General features: G+C 46.7%; 1 protein-coding gene across 2 annotated transcripts in view; it reads right to left on the bottom strand.

Annotated features, from left to right (window-relative positions):
• The window catches only part of ZFYVE9 (zinc finger FYVE-type containing 9), a 150606-nt gene that overhangs the window by 91879 nt on the left and 45556 nt on the right, over positions 1-13171 (bottom strand). For both annotated transcript variants that reach the window (XM_040978540.1, XM_040978539.1), the window contains exon 2: positions 10172-10283. The gene's annotated coding sequence lies outside the window, so the exon portion shown is untranslated. The remainder of the gene's footprint in view (positions 1-10171; positions 10284-13171) is intronic.

Here is a 13171-nt window from a genome sequence, read left to right on the forward strand (position 1 = left end):
TTTTGTTAAGAATGCTTTCGGGGCCCAGCGCGGTGGCGCAAGTGGTTAAGGTCCTCACCTTGCACGCCCAGGATCCCATATGGACGCCGGTTCTAATCCCAGCAGCCCCGCTTCCCATCCAGAGAGGAGAGACAGAGAGGAAGATCTTCTGTCCGATGATTCACTCCCCAAGTGAGCGCAACGGCCGATGCTATGCCGATCCGAAGCCAGGAGCCTCTTCCGGGTCTCCCACGCGGGTGCAGGGTCCCAAAGCTTTGGGCCGTCCTCCACTGCTTTCCCAGGCCACAGGCAGGGAGCTGGAAGGGAAGCGGGGCTGCCAGGATTAGAACCAGCACCCATATGGAATCCCGGGTGTGCAAGGCGAGGACCTTAACCATTGCGCCACTGCGCCGGGCCCCGGTTTTTCCATATTATATGTCTCCTTTTCTTCCTTAATGTTTTTTTTTTTAAGAATTATCTTTATTATTTTTTTTTATTTTATTGGAAAGGCGGATATAGAGAGGAGAGACAGAGAGGAAGATCTTCCGTCCGATGATTCGCTCCCCAAGTGAGCGCAACGGCCAATACTATGCCAGTCCGAAGCCAGGAGCCTCTTCCGGGTCTCCCACGTGGGTGCAGGGAGCTGGAAGGGAAGCGGGGCTGCCGGGACTAGAACTGGTGCCCATATGGGATCCCAGGCGTGCAAAGCGAGGACTTTAACCACTTGCGCCACCGCACCGGGCCCTTTTCCTTAATGTTTTATGACTGTCACTGTAGAGATCTTTCACATTCTTGGTAAAATTTATTCTAAAATACTTAAATTTTTATAGCTTTTTAAAATAAAACTGATCTTCTAATTCTTAGCCATGATATTGTTTGTATACACAAAAGCTTCTGATTTTAGTGTGCTTCCATATGCTGCAAATTAACCAATTTTTTTTTCAGGTTTATTATGTTTTTGTTGTTGTTATTATTTTATTTTTATTGCTGTTTCTTTTTGTTTTTTGTTTCTTTTTTAATTTTTTGGTTTATTATGTTTTTATTTGAAAGGCAGATTTTACAGAGGTAATAGTGACTAATATTATTTATCACTATGAATACTTCTGTTGTTTATGTAATTACATCCTTAAATATCTTTCGTAAGGTTGGACATATGGTGACAAATTCTCCTAATTTCTGTTAGCTTTGGAAGATCTTTTTATCACCTTCATTTGTAAATGAGAAGTTTGTTAGATACATAACAGTTGACTTGACAGTCCTCCCACCCCTTAGGTCTTAAATTATGTCTCTCCATTCTCTCATAACATGTAGCATTTCTGATGAGAACTCAGCTGTTAATTTAACTAGATATCCTTTAAGGGTAATTCGGCATTTCTCCTGTGAACATTTTATTTTTTAATCTATCATTACAGTAATATTTCCTTTAAAAATATTTATTTATCTAACTTGAAAGTAAAAATTAGAGAGAGACTTTCTTAGCTGGTTCACTCCCCAAATGGCCACAATGGACAGAGGTGAGCTGATCTGAAGCCATGAGCCAGGAGCTTCTTCCCAATCTACCTTATGGGTGCAGGAGCCCAAGTACAGGAACCATCCTCCACTGCTTTTCCATGCAATAACCAAAGAGCTGGACTGCGAAGCGAAGCTTCCAAGGCTCGAACTCACACCCAAATAGGAAGCCAGTACTAGAGGCAAAGAATCAGGATATTATGCAACCACACCAACCCCAACTCCTGTGCACATTTTAGAAACTTTTGTGTTTTGCTGTTCACAATCTGACTGTAACGCGCCACGGTGAAGATCTTTTGTGATGTCTGTTACATCTATGTGTCAGTGAGGACTGCGATTTTACTGCTCTGATAAAATCTCCTGGTTGTGTGCATGAGCTGTAGCATCCTCTACTTGCATTAAGAGGGTCCTTCTGGCTAGTTGCCAGGCACCCTTGAGGAGGGACAAGGAAAAAGCAATGTGCCTTCCCTTCACAGGGTTAGGCGGGCACGCTGCTTCCCATATATACCCTAAGTTGGACTCAAAGATGGTATGGTCTAAAAGATTCTACTTTGGGTAATATCACTAGTGACACTGGCTGCAGCAGATTCTTCTCACCTCACTTCAAGAAGATGACATCTTGTCCAGTCCCCCAGCTGCAGGAGTTGCCATGTGACCCGCTTGCTAACGTACATCTGTAATGTCCATGCTGCTCCATAACGTCTGTCCTCTCTGCAGAGGTTCCACTGCCGACTTCTGTCAAATTTTCTGCTAGGAATGTATTTCCTCCACCTTTCTTCTGTTATCTTCTCACGGTCAAAAATCTCACACCTTTTCCCTATTAATCCAGATTGAATCTATTTTCCTCATCTTTATTTGTGATACTTTGATCTTCTCTTACCTTTGTGATACAGTTACATGCAATTTGGATTTTAGTTTTTTAAGTTTTCTTCTGCTTCATTCTAAGCATCCCTTTTTTTTTAATATTAAATGCTTCTTTGGTGTTTTGGGTTTTTTTTATGATTTATTTTATTTTTATTGGAAAGGCGGATGTACAGAGAGGAGAGACAGAGAGGAAGAACTTCCGTCTGATGATTCACTCCCCAAGTGAGCGCAACGGTCGATACTATGCCGATCTGAAGCCAGGAGCCTCTTCCGGGTCTCCCACGCAGGTGCAGGGTCCCAAGGCTTTGGGCTGTCCTCGACTGCTTTCCCAGGCCACAGGAAGGGAGCTGGATGGGAAGTGGAGCTGCCAGGATTAGAACCGGCGCCCATATGGGATCCTGGGCATGCAAGGTGAGGACCTTAACCACTGCGCCATTGCACCGGGCCCTATGCATCCCTTCTAAATATACAAGTTTGATCTCATTCACACTGCAGGTTTTCTGAAAATGCCTAATTATTAAACATATTAAAGGCTAAAAATCAACTGAAAGCTCTGCCTGTCTGGCTTATAACTCAGTGCATGGTGATTGGGTGGTAACAGCTGTTTCACTGGGTAACTCCATGTGTCAGGATATGTACGTCTTCTCTTTGTAATCCAGGGAAGAATGAAATGATCTCTAAGGGAGTACAAGATGTAATATCTAGCAACCTCTTTCTGGAAGAGCAAAGGGTTGAAGAGAGGGTCTCACCTTTATGGAAGATTTCTTTTTATTTCTGCTTTTGCCATGGTGCCTGATCCCTGATCTATCATGGATAACATTTCCAAGTCGTTGAGACTTGTTTGAAACTTGAAAACTTGAGGACTTGGGAGTCTCCTAACAACCTCTTTTGTCATTCTGCTTCTAACACTTTCCTTTTTCAGTCTATTGAACAAAGACTTTGCAGAATTCAGAGATCCCACTTGCTCCGGACGGATTTGATTGTGCCTTTTATAATCCTGGTACCTCCTCATGTTAATTCATATCAAGTACAGTACTTCACAATCCTATATTAATTATTAATCATCTATCTTCTATCAGGTGTTGTCCATGATACCAGGGTACAATAACAAATAAGATGGTGTCCCTGACCTAAAGGAGCCCAGTGTCTCACAGTGAACACAGATGAATATATTTAAACTACAAAAATCTGCTGTAGGTACTGGATGCTATGGGTCAAAGAAGAGGTAAATTCCAATCAGAGGGAAGCATGTATTATTTGGGGTACAGCAGGTTTCTGTAATAAATATTCAAATAATAATTTCTCTGTGGCACAAATAAGACAGAAGTTTATAGCATAATGATTAAGGCTAAGTTGTCCAGCTTTCTAGGAAACTATCCAGTACAGACACCCAACTTCCTTCTACCTTGGATCTGTGCCACATATTACAACAATACTATGTCAGATGACAATCTGCAAGGATATTATGGATCAACACATTGCTTTACTTCTGGATAAAAATGTGATACTATAAAATGTTGGATGAGGGGCCCGGCACAGTGGCGCAAGTGGTTAAGGTGCTCACCTTGCACGCCCAGGATCCCATATGGGCGCCGGTTCTAATCCCGGCTGCTCCACTTCCCATCCAGCTCCCTGCCTGTGGCCTGGGAAAGCAGTGGAGGACGGCCCAAAGCTTTGGGACCCTGCACCCGCGTGGGAGACCCGGAAGAGGCTCCTGGCTTCGGACTGGCATAGCATCGGCCCGTTGCGCTCACTTGGGGAGTGAATCATCGGACGGAAGACCTTCCTCTCTGTCTCTCCTCTCTGTATGTCTGCCTTTCCAATAAAAACATAATAAAAATAAATCTTTAAAAAAAAATTGTTGGATGAGGCCCAGCACAGAGGCCTAGTGGCTAAATCCTCACCTTGCATGCCCAGAATCACATATGGGTTCCAGTTTGTATCCCGGCTGCTCCACTTCCCTTTCAACTCCCTGCTTGTGGCTTGAGAAAGCAGTCGAGGATGGCCCAAAGCCTTAAAATCCTGCATCCATGTGGGAGACCCAGAAGAAGCGCTATGCTCCTGGCTTCAGATCAACTCAGTTTCAGCCACAGCGGCCACTTGGGGAATGAACCAGCAGATGCAAGATTTTCTCTCTGTATTTTATTCTCTCTATAAATCTGCCTTTCCAATAAAATAAACAAATCCCTTTAAAAATGTTGGATGGACAGAAATTCTTATCTCAGTTCAGAAAAATGATAGCTCAAGAAAGGCAACTGGTTTGTAGGTCACACTTGTTATTAGCACTGTTCTGAGGGATGGTTCTCTCACTTATCAAAGATGGATTGAAGCCACATGTAAACTGAGTTAAAAAATAAAAAGACAAAGTAGAAGAAGTATGCCCAGTCTATTAAAAGCATAGACCTGAAAACGGTATACATCATTTCCACTGATATGCCTCTAGCTAACCTAATCAAGTAGACACATCTATATTTAAAGAAAGCTGAGTGGACTGCAAATCTACCAACTGTACCTTACCACAAAAAGGAAAACAGATTTTTGTGGATTTCAGGGATAACTGGCAGTGTTGGAAACAGCTGGTAGAAAACTTCCTAAAGTGAAAATGCCTGAAGGATAACATTGTGCCAGGGGAAGGCAGAGAAGGGAAACCACCTTCTGAAGTGCCAATGTTAGAAGGCTGAAAGAGAAGAAGTATCTTGCCTAGTTCACATCCAGAAAATCTGGATACAACTGTCAATTGACTCTGTTCCTACCCTTGACTGAAGAGAACACAGCTCAGGTTCTTTTCATACACTATTCGTCCCTTGCCTTTCCTCATAACTTACACAGGAAACCCAGAGATGACAGTAAAGTAGGTACCAATCTATAGGGAAATGGTCTGAGCACTTTCTTTTTTCTCTCTCTCTCTCTCTCTTTATATGTTTTATTTAACAAATTTTATTTTTGATAATGTTTACATACTTGGTGAGAGTGGGAAGGGTCAAGGATTAGGGGAAAGTGGATGAGACCATTGTTTTCAAATTTCCTTTTTCTTCTTCCTGTGTCTGGGGGAACTGGGAAGATAGAGAGGAAAACAGCACCCAGTTTCCCAACTGCCACTGTAACCGGGATACAGAAGGCAAATCAATGTCATCGCACGGTCCCCAATGTGGAGCATGCTCTGAGGGTTGTATTCAAGCACTTTTGATAATTCTGAAATGCTGTCGCTCTCACTGATCCAAGGATGAGGAAATCCTTCCAAGATCAATAAACTGACATAGTCCATCTTAGTGTATCCATTTGCCCAGATATTTGCTATTACTAACTGTCTGGAGTAGCTGATCAATTTTTTCTCCCTTCCATTTTCTGTTAGGGTATCAAATGTTCTTCACAGGCTCCAGCCGACTGCCATGTCCTCCATGTACATCTAGGGATGCCATCCACTGCTCCATCTAAGTCACTGAGGAGACCCTGTACTGATACATACACTCCAAAACAAGATCACAGATCCTGAGATTCTCCCCATGGTTGGAGTTCTCAGTCCAACAATTCAGTTGTGGGGGGAATCCCTTTAGAAACTTCATCTGAGGTGATCTCAGACCAGATTCTTGTGTGTGCTTGCACACACAAGATGCTGGTAGATACAGGGTCTGGCACAGAATGTCACCCACTTCAACCTACGCATACAGTGGTGGTTGCAATTGCTGGGTCAGTTCTGTCTCCAGCCCTGTCTCATATAATCCAGTGGGTACTACGGCCCAGCCCAACCGTACTCACCACACACTTGGCCCTCATGTACTCCATTAGGGAGCTGCAGCCTAATCAGAGCAAACCACAATAGCTCCCACTAGGCCTGTCCTCAGCCTTGGTTCCTGTACTTGCCAGTATGTACAGTAGACTGGTCCAGTCTGTCCCACATCCCATTTTGTTCTTGTACATGTCAATGGGTGATAAAGCCAAGCTCAAACCACCAAACTCCACTATCCAGTCCACTTGAGCCAATGGGTGCCAACACCTGCCTAGTCATGCCTTATCCAGTCCTGGTTCTCATGCTCACCAATTGGAGCTGCAACCCATCAGAGAGGTATCCACCATTTCCCTACTGGGCCCACTGCCATTCCCAGATCTTGCACTCCCCAGGTGGTTCTGCAGTCTAGCATGATAGGATTTGTACCTAGTTTCATCACTTGACAGCTGGTGCTACAGCAAGGCCCAACCAGTCCACACCACTCTGGCTAATGCATGGTACATGCAACAGTGAGTACAGTCGGTTAGCACAATGTGTTAGCTTATCCCTGTTAACATGTAGGGCAGAACAGGTGTTGTGGCCCTGCCCAGCCTGGCTTGCCCCTGGTCCCAGCTCTCACCCTTACCAGTGGGAGCAGTAGCATTGGCAGGCCCCCTACCAGGATTGTACTAACCCCTCAACCTCCATCCCCCGCCTGAGTCTTACGTGTGCTGGTTGGGTGTTTTTGCTGGCAGGTGCTATAGCCAAGCGCCCTAGTGTGCCCCCTGGGTCCAGCTCGTGCTGGTGGGTGCTGCAGTGTAGCCCAGCCAAGCCAGTTCCCAGTACCAGCCCTAATATGAACCAGCTGGTGTTGAGGCTCAACATAGCCAATCCTGACCCCTGTCCTGTTTCCCAGGTTTGCCAGTAGGTCCAGCCTGGTACTCCCCCAGACCTGACTCACACCTATGCCAGCAGGTACTATAACCTGGTCTGTTATGTACTGCTCCTAGCCTTGCTTCCTGTACTTACCTGTAAATACTGCATCATGACAGAGGAATGCCCTAAGCTCCTCCATCAAGGCACTTCCCAGACACAGATCTTGCACGTACCAGTGGGTTCTTGGCCCAGACTCAGTCCATCTCCTATCTTGCCAGGAACAGTGATTTTGCCCAACCTGCCCACACGCATTTCGGCTTTACTATTTGATGCTACAGCCCAGTCAAATGTGATCCACACCCAGACACATTTTTTGCATGGTGCAGCAAGGGCAGAGACCTAACTGGGCCCACCCCACACCCACCCTGACTCTTGCGAGCACCATTGGGTTCTGGAGTTTAGCCCAGTCTGGGTGCTGGAGCCTAAGCCCAAAACCACTCAACACCAATGCTGAGGTACATTGCAGTCATATACAGACCAGGTCACTGCCCCAATTCTGGCTCTTGCACTCACCAGTGTCAACTGCAATGCAGTCAGGACTCCTCCTTTGCTCCCCAACCAGGCCTGTTCCCAACCACAAATCTTGCTAGTGGTTGCCCTGACCCAGCGCAGCATAGCGCATGTGCTGTCTTGGTCTTTGCCACTGCATATTGCAGCCTGGCCTGACTCAGATCACCCCAAGTTCCAATTCCTGCTGGTGGGTGCTATAGCCCAGTCCTGCCCAATCTGCTTCAAATTCTGGCTCATGCAAACCTCTAGGTGTTATAGACTAGCCTGGCATGACCCGCACTCTAGTCTGGCTTTTGCACATCCCAGTAGGCTAAGGTCTGCTCAGCCATGCCTGGTCCACCCTTCTCCAGAACCACTCTACACACATGCCAACAGGTAGGGCTACCCTGCCCAGCCAGACCAGGCCTGAACGACATGCTCTCCAGTAAGTCTATGGCCCACCGTGGGAGTTTCCCAAGTTATCCCACCAGGCCCACTCCCAGCCTCAGATCTCATATGTGCCAGCAGGTGCTAGACCCTTACCTAGCATAGCCAGCAATCTCCATCCCAGCCTTTGTATGAGGTGGTGGATGTTGAAGTATGGCCCACTCCACACCTTATTCTTGGGTATGCCTGTGGAGCTAATTTAGTTCTTACACAATAACTAAGAAAAGTAAATTACTTTAAAGGGGATATTTGTACTACTACTTGATCCTAACAATATTGTTAAAATCTATGTTACTTTCATGCTGAAATTACCATTTTATGATCAAGACAGCAGCAACCTAATTCTAAAAGGGAAGGCAGAGAACTAACAGTGTGATACAATTTAATAGTAATTTTAAGACATCCTTTCTCTCTAAAGTGAAACATTTTTAAAATTGTACTGCTGCCATGGCGGCTCCCACGCCCACACAGGGAGCTGCTCCGGGCTTGCCGGAGCCTCGTGGGCGGCCTGCCTTTGAGGGGGGTGTCTTCGGGCTCTGTGTAGCGGGTCTGGGTAGTCCTACTGCTCACTGGGGCGTGGTTGCAGCTGAGGACACAACCAGGAAGGAGCAGGATCTGGGCCTGGGGGGCTGGCCATGAGACGGCTGAGGGTCCCTGGGACTGGCCGTTTCATACCCGGTAAGCACCATGGTGGCTCCCACGCCCACACGGGGAGCTGCTCCTGGCAGCCAGGGAGCCCTGGGACTTTGGTCCTTTGATTGCTGCTCAGACAGCTCCACGCCAAGCCCGCAGTGCTTTGGGGACGTGAAACAACCCTAAAGATTTGCAATGACGATAAATCTTCCTCAGATGAACCTGCAACTAATATGGTCTCAACCCACGTGTTTTGAATGACTGTAATACTCAATATACTTCCAAAACCTTGTGATACTCAGAAATGGGGCAGGAGTGCAGAGAAATCTCTCATCTCCTTTGAATGTATGAGGAAGCCGTGTAGTGTAACCTATCAGGAATAGGACAGGTAACTTATAGACGATAGATTCAGAACAGCATTAGACAATAGTAAAAACTACAAAGACATACAGGGGGAATCAGGAGTGACCCTAATAATCTATTAACAGGAGGTCACATGCACAGAATAGGGGAGAACCCCAGAGCGGAGCAGCAGGACAGGGGGCGGCTTGTATCCCAACCATAGAGACTCCCAGATTCCCACCAAGGACTATCAGGACGGGCACCAAGGACTACATCACAACTGCCAAAGAGACCACAGGGAACTGGAATGCCTGTGGAGGCCGAGAACTCAGAGGACATCCCTCCCCCCTTTTTGGACCTACTACACGAGATGGAAGAAGCCTGAATCCTTCCTCATAGGATCCCAGGTCATCGGAACAACAGCCAGGAACCCTGAGCAGTCCTCAGAATCAGAGGAACAATAAACTTCCTTCGGGACAAGGGAGAGAAGCTTTCTCTGGTCATTACTTAGTTCCAGCTCTGGGCTCCTACCCTCTGCAATGACCAACAGGGTTGCTCCAGAACCCCCGCCTCCCCCAAACACACACACACACAAATTGGAATAGATAAGCAGAGAACAACAAGGAAAGATTGGTCAGAATGGACTCACACATACCCTACTAGGTAGAACACAAAGAACAAGCATTGCTCACCAAGGTATGAAAGATTTCTCAGCATACCCCCCCTAAAACTGTTTTGCACCTCAATTAAAATGTCATTGAAATAGTCACAGGATGTTGTTAAGAACTTTCATGTAATTTTAACATATTGTTTACTCAACACTATGTCAATTAATTCCATAACAATATATATTGTTGCTGCTGGGGCTTTTAATTGATCGGGATTTTACTCTTTTGGCCCTACCTTCAGACCAGAGAAGGTCTCCCCAAGAAGCAGATGAACTTATCTGGACAATAAGATGCTGGACTCTAAGCTTGGTATATGCTTACAATGAAGGTGTCTCAACTGAACTTGAACTGTGGTTTCACAACAAAGTGGAGGAGTCCACCATGCGGGGAGGGGTGGGATAGGGGTGGGGGGAATCCCAGTACCTATAGAACTATGTCTCATAGTACAATGTAATCAATAAAAAAAAAAAATTATACTGCTGATTGAGTCATCGTTTAAATGAAGCAAGCAGCACAAATAAAAATCAACATTATTTCATACAAATCCAGTAGCTTTCTTAAACTGAATCCCTACAAGAAATAACATTGGTTTTCTTACCTTTTTCCCTTTACACATGTGCTAAGGAACAGGCTTCTCTGTGCTTACTCATCATGCTTGCTGTACCATCAGCCAGTCTCGCTGATTCAGATTTAGTATGTTCTGTGTGATCCTAAAGAAAAAAAAATACACTGCTCATTACATTTGCTAAAACAATAAGCCATAAATTTCTTAATATAAACTTACCACAGTCACACAAATAAACACAACAGAGTTTAAACATTAAACTACAACTACTCCTTAAAATTTAAAGACTTGGCTAGCACAGAAGGTAGCAGCAAAATACATTATATTGTCTAAGAAGGTCAAAAGTTGAACCTTTCAATAAAGAGATAAGAATTTTTGCATACTAGCTTTAATGAGGTAAAAAAGTAAAACATCAACAATGGACACTTTCTTCCCAATGACTTTAATTATGGCAATTTACAAGAACACCATTTATGTTATAAGGCCTCTAAGAAGCCAAAGCTATCCCCTAGCTGCAGGTAACTGCCTAGACTGCACTGTAGCCTGACAAGTGTTACACCGCTAGGAGAAAACCAGCTAGTAGTTGGCAGGCATCTTGGACGTGGCTAATGTCAAATTTGTGTTATCTATACCACTGTGCCAGGCTAGTTGCCTATCCTATTAAAAAAAAAAAAAGATATGCGGAAGGTAGATGCCAGCACACCAGCAGACAGGGTCTGGGGACATGAATCCAAGTGTGCATGGACTCTGGGTAGGTAGGTAGGGCCGCAGGCTGGTGCAACATCCTGCCAAAGGACCAGGTTTGGAGATGTGAGTGGTTGCAGGAATGGGCGCTGTGGATTGCTCAGGGAAGAAGGTCTGGAAATGTGGGGAAGGGAGGACTGCAGAGGGCAAATGTGACAAATGAAGAGTGACTTCTGAGCAACTTCCACCAACCACACTACTGCACTTGTAGGTAAATGAGGGGGCTGAGACTGGGTGATTTAGAAGAGGGAAACCAAAGGACCTTTTGGGGCCAAACTAATATATCCACCCACATGTGAGACCTGAGATGGGATTGTAGATCTCAATCAGCATCTACCAGCACACACGAAAGCCATGGTTGCAGGGCCTGGCCTGCCTAGCAGGGTTGGCTCACAGTAACCACCAGTGAGCACTGGGGAGGATGTGGACTATGTTAAGCTGGGGCATGATACTAATCAGTACGTGAGAGTAGATTCTGTGGGGGACTGTGGGCTCGCCCCTGTGGGACTGCCATACCAGCTGGTTTGCTTCAGGGTTAGGGGTAATGACAGGCTGAGGCAGGCATGATCATGGAACTCACCAACACTCATGGGTACTGGGGTTGGAAAAGGTCGGGCTGGCCCAGGCTATAACACCCACAGGCACATCTAAGAACTGGGTGTGAGGCAGGCCAGCCCACAACATCCAGTACAAACGCCAAGACTATGAGGGTGAGGGGGGCAGACTGTTGGGTAAGGGCCTAGCACCTCCTGACATGCATGAAATTTGGATCTGGGAGTGGGCCTGGTAGGAAATTTGGGGGCACTCCCCTGGTGGGCTGTCACTCCCACTGGCGAGTACAAGAGTCAGGGCTACTTCTTCACTTGTCAGCAGGTAAGTGAATTGGCTCTGGGGGATGGGAGAGGGAGGCAGAACACGCAGGGCCAGGCCAAACCATAACACATTGGTACACGCAGGGGCTAGGCTAGAGTACGTGCTATGCAGAGCTAGGCTAGGCTGTCACACCTACCAGTTTGCATGAAAGTCAGGGATGGGGGCAGACTGGGCAGGGATAGCCTGCAGAAACCAGCGAAAGTTGGGACTGGCAGCATACCAGGTCAGTCCAGGTTGCAGCATCTAATGGCAAAGAACAGGACAGCAGATGGGCTATGCCAAGCTGGGTCAGAGCAACCACTGGCACATGCGAGATCTGTGGCTGGGAACCAGCCTGGTTGGGGAGCTAAGGGAATCCCCAGGTTGGGTGACAGTTCCCACTGGTGAAGGCGAGAGCTGGAATAGGAGCAGCAAACTGGGCTGGATATGGTTGCAGTTTCCCCTCAATGTGGATGTAAGCTGAGTCTGGGGTGTGCTACTGGGTTAAGCTCCAGCATCAACTGGTTCTCGCAAGAGCCAGAGTGGGTAGATGACAGGTTAGGCTAGGTCTTGGCACTCACTGAACCATACAGGAACAGGGTTTGGGTATGCACCAAGTCTGTTTGGGCTGTAGCACTCAACACTAAGATCTAGCATGGATGTGGGTTGATTAGCCTAGGTCACTGTACCTGCCAGGTTAACAGGTATGCCAAGTCAGGGGGTGCCAAGAATCCAATGGTGTACACCAAGTTCTGTGACTGGGAGGTGCCCTGATGGAGGAGCCTGGGGAAATCCTGTCAGGATGCAGTCCCTGCAGGTAAGTGCAGGAACCAAGGCTGGGAGCAGTGCAAACCAGACCAGGTCATAGTACCACCTTCATACATGTGGGTCATGTCTGGTGGCAGGCTAGGCTGGAACAGTTCATAGTACCAACTGGCAGATGTGAGAACCAGAACACAGATGAAAGGTCCCAAAGCCTTGGGCCATTCTCGAGTGCTTATCCAGGCCACAAGCAGGGAGCTGGATGGAAAGCAAGGCCACTGGGATTAGAAACAGTGCCCATATGGGATCCTGGCACATACAAGGCGAAGACTTTTAGCAACCAGACTATCATGCCAGGCCCCACACAGTGATTTTTAACAAGTACCTTAGAAATAATCTAATGAGGGCCCAACCCAATGACTCAGTAGCTAAATCCTCACCATACATGTGTCGTGTCCCCGTTGCCCACTTCCCTTTCAGCTCCCTGCTGGTAGCCTGGGAAAGCACTCGAGGATGGCCCAAAGCCTTAGGACCCTGTACCTGCTTGGGGGACCCTGAAAAAGCTCCTGGCTCCTGGCTTTAGAGCGACTCAGCTCCAGCCTTTGCAGCCACTTCAGGAGTGAACCAGTGGACATAAGATCTTTCACCCTGAGGCCCAGAGTTGTAGTGTAGTGG

Source organism: Ochotona curzoniae, unplaced genomic scaffold (genome assembly GCF_017591425.1).
Source record: "Ochotona curzoniae isolate NIBS_2020 unplaced genomic scaffold, NIBS_Ocur_1.0 contig_291, whole genome shotgun sequence".
In the NCBI taxonomy this organism is placed as follows: Eukaryota; Metazoa; Chordata; class Mammalia; order Lagomorpha; family Ochotonidae; genus Ochotona; species Ochotona curzoniae.